The 3,447-nt window shown below is 55.8% G+C and overlaps 1 protein-coding gene across 4 annotated transcripts in view; it reads right to left on the bottom strand.

Annotated features, from left to right (window-relative positions):
• The window catches only part of LOC105816031 (core histone macro-H2A.1), a 70,354-nt gene extending 66,907 nt beyond the window's left edge, over window positions 1–3,447 (bottom strand). For all 4 annotated transcript variants that reach the window (XM_012651333.1, XM_012651334.1, XM_012651335.1 and 1 more), the window contains exon 1: window positions 3,429–3,447. The gene's annotated coding sequence lies outside the window, so the exon portion shown is untranslated. The remainder of the gene's footprint in view (window positions 1–3,428) is intronic.

The raw sequence follows: 3,447 nt of genomic DNA, 5'->3' as shown, positions 1-3,447 counted from the left end.
CAGCCCCGCGCTCCGCCCGGCGCCGGCCGCTCGGTCCCCGCGGCAGCCCGGCACCGGCAGCTCGCCGGACGCAGTGTCCGACCGCGATCCCGGGGAGCGCCCGTAGCTAAGTCCTTGACGAGGATCAGGTCCCCTGAGGGGCGCTTCTCCAAGGGCGCGCTCCAGCCCAGCGTCTCGAGTGAGCGCCTACTGTGTGCCTGGCCGTGAGCACTGGACTGTCGCCACCTCGTGCCTAGTAACTTGCCACTAACCCGGTGAGGGAGGCACAGTTGCTGTTGCGAGCGATCACTTTTCTCTTCCCAGTCGATGCAGACCCCCGCGCCTGGAGCCCCCGCTGCCTTTAGATACGAGCCACCCCCACCCCGTCTGCCCTGAGACCGACTCTGCACACCGGCTCCCCGGGCTGCTTCGTCATCAAACCCCTCGCCCGTGAGTCCGCACCTGCTCTGCGCATGGGAGCGGTTAGCTGCTTTGCTTCAGCAAACGTCCGCTTTTGGACCCAAGCTGGGATTCACTAATGCATAAACAGTGATTCTTTATCATCACACACATTTTTTAAAAAACTTCGGACAAGCAGTAAGAGAAGGGGCCGCCTCCAAGCCCATCCTTATCTTCCCAAATTGGTTTGTCGCCTGAAGGCATTAGTGCCCTATGCCGGGTGCTTAAATAGGGGCCTTCCCTCTACTCGCTCCCTCCAAAGAGTGGAGCGGGAGGCCACCTCTCCACCCAGCTGCGGACTAAATTTGAATAATAATACACATCCCTGAGGGTTAAAGTGAAGTGAAGTTTACCCTGCCGCTGCTGGGGATTAGGGACGTGATTAAAGACTGCCCCCAGCCCGCGGGCTGCGCTGGCATAGAAGCGGACCTAAACGCTGCGCCTCACCTTGGTGCTTTACACTTTACTTTCAGAGTTTGCAGAGCAGTGCCCAATACATGCCATCCATGCATTCATTAATTCAGTTAAGCGCTGAGGACATACTTTGTGCCATGCACCAATTTGGGTGCCGGATGCGAAGCAGTCGACAAAACAGGCAAAATCTCGGCCCTCCTGGAGTTTGCAGTTTACTGGGCAAAGAACGATGTTATGTCAGATGGTCTACATGCTGTGGAGGAAAATAAGGCTGGGAAGGACAATAGGAGTGAGGTTTCAAATTTTAGAGAAGGCATGCGGGAGAAGGTAACATTTAAGCACAGACCTGAAGAAATTCACAGAGCAAGCCACGTGAGTATCTGGGGAAGGAGTGTTCCAAGCATGCGGAACAGCAAGTGCAAAGGCCCTGAGGCAAAAGCATGCCCAAAATAGTCCAGACACAGTAAGTGTGAGGTTGGAGCAGAGGGGTGAAGGGAAAAGTAACAGGAGATGAAGCTGAAGAAATGATGGATCCAAAACAAAGCATTAAGGATGTGCGAGGATTCCTCAGGGAATGGGTGTCAGGGAAGTGCAGACACACACACACACACACACACACACACACACACACACACACATACGCCTTCATCGGTCTGTCCTTCCCCGGGTCCTTGGGCAAGCACTCGCAGTTCTGCAGAGAGCACCAAGTGAGGTTAGAGCCTACACTCCTCCAGGAGCTGATCTTGGTGCCACCCCCACCTGCACTTCCCTCCAAGTGTACCATTCCCACAGAACACACTGGGAATATCGTCCGCTGGGGCTGTTCACTGCAGCAGCCCTGTCCCCACACTCCCTGGCCCTGGCCCATTTGGTAAACACCAAGCCAGTGACATGGTTGTGTATTAGAATGTCACATGTGAAGTTCCAGACGATTCTCAAAGTTTAATAAAATGTGAGCTATCCTTACCTGAATTTTCACAGTTTTTACTTGCATGTCCCCCCTTGCCTTATCTAGGAATCAGCATTAACAATGGTAACAGGTGAAAACAAAAGAACAGACTGCAGAGATTTCCCTCTCTCCTTGTAAAACTAAAGTGGGGAAGAATCTGAAGTCTTAGGAGTTTTGCCGTTGTCATGTTTAGGAAAAAAATAAGCTTAAAAACATACTCGTCCTCATCGGAGTCTCTTGTGCAAGATTGAGATGTTGCTGCCCAACTTCGGTTGACTGTGTACAAGGGGAATTAATTCCAGTTGCGGGCATGAGGTGTCTGTTTTGGAGTTAACAACATCTCTGAGAACAGGCTAGTACACTAAAGGTGGCTTGCAGTAGGTGGATTCCACCTAATTTACAACTGGAGTCTCCCAACCAAATCTAAGGCTGTTCAAAAATTTCCAACTCCCTGGAGCAGGGAGCCTTGGAACAAAGCACCCCCCCCCCCACCTTTCAGAGTAAAACCTCAAACCACAAAAGTGGAAAAAAAAAGAGGAAGCTAGCAAGAATGGCCGTCCAATTGTCTATTCTTATATGGTGTTTACTGGATCATTAAAATCTTACAAGAACTTTATGGTAATTGTAATTGTTGAATTCAAGGTTTGTTTCAGCTTTATGTACAGAAGTCTCTCACTTTCAAACTCGGAAACATTTTTCCTAACATCCTGTCTAAGAGAATCTTTCAAGCAATCTACTGACCAGTTCCTTGAGTGCTCGGTGGTCCCTGCAGGAGTGGGGGTAGGGAGCACCCTCTCGCACACCTGTTGTCAGGTGACACAGCCAGCAGCATCCTGCGTACTCACCTCCCCACTCCGCCCCACCCCCAGCGAGTCTCTTCCCAGCCGGCCTTCTCCACCCAGGAGCCTACAGCCTTCTGAGTTACCTTAAAAAAACAAAAAACAAAAACCCTTCCAACCACAAAGCAAACAAAAGACCAACACCGACACAATCAGGAGCAGCGGGGGTTCCGCGGCCCCTCTGCAGCCCATCCCAGGACACCCCCAGCCCCCCAGCCTGGCTTCAGTCCCGCGAGGAGCCCCCACCCCCCGCCCTACCCTCCCAGCAGATACCGAGCCAGACGCCTAAACCTCGGCTCCCTGGGGCCCGACTTATTGTGCCCGAGCCGGCAACTCGCGGGCCGGCAGGCGCCTCACCAAGTGCAACTCCGCACACAACGGCTCCCGGGCGCTCAGGCCCAGGCCGGCCAGCCGGCGCCGCGGGGCCTCCGGCGTCCTCGGCCCGGCCCGCGCGCCAGCCCGGGGAAGGGTCGCCGGGGGAGGGGCCAGCGCAGTCTCCTTCCCACAAAAGCGCCAGGCGCGGGCAAAGGATGCATTTCGAAGAGAAGTTGGTTTCCGGGTTTGCTTTTTGAACAAAACCAAAGAGAACCCCGCGCGTCCGGGCAGGGCCGGGGAGAACGCCGTGCGCGCGCAAGGCCCCGGCGTGGCCGCGCGGAGCCCAGCGGCCCGAGCCCAGCCGAGAGAGCCGCCCGGGGCGCGCCAGGCCCGGCCGCTCCCGGGCAGGCACCGCGGCGGGACCCGAGCGGCAGGGGCCGGGCGCACGGCGAGGGGTCCCGCGAGGCACTTACGGGGCGGCTCGGCGGCGGC

This window comes from Propithecus coquereli, unplaced genomic scaffold (assembly GCF_000956105.1).
Source record: "Propithecus coquereli isolate 6110/MARCELLA unplaced genomic scaffold, Pcoq_1.0 Scaffold353, whole genome shotgun sequence".
In the NCBI taxonomy this organism is placed as follows: Eukaryota; Metazoa; Chordata; class Mammalia; order Primates; family Indriidae; genus Propithecus; species Propithecus coquereli.
The sequence above is the reverse complement of the archived record's forward strand: the minus strand, read 5'-3'. Positions and strand labels throughout refer to the sequence as shown.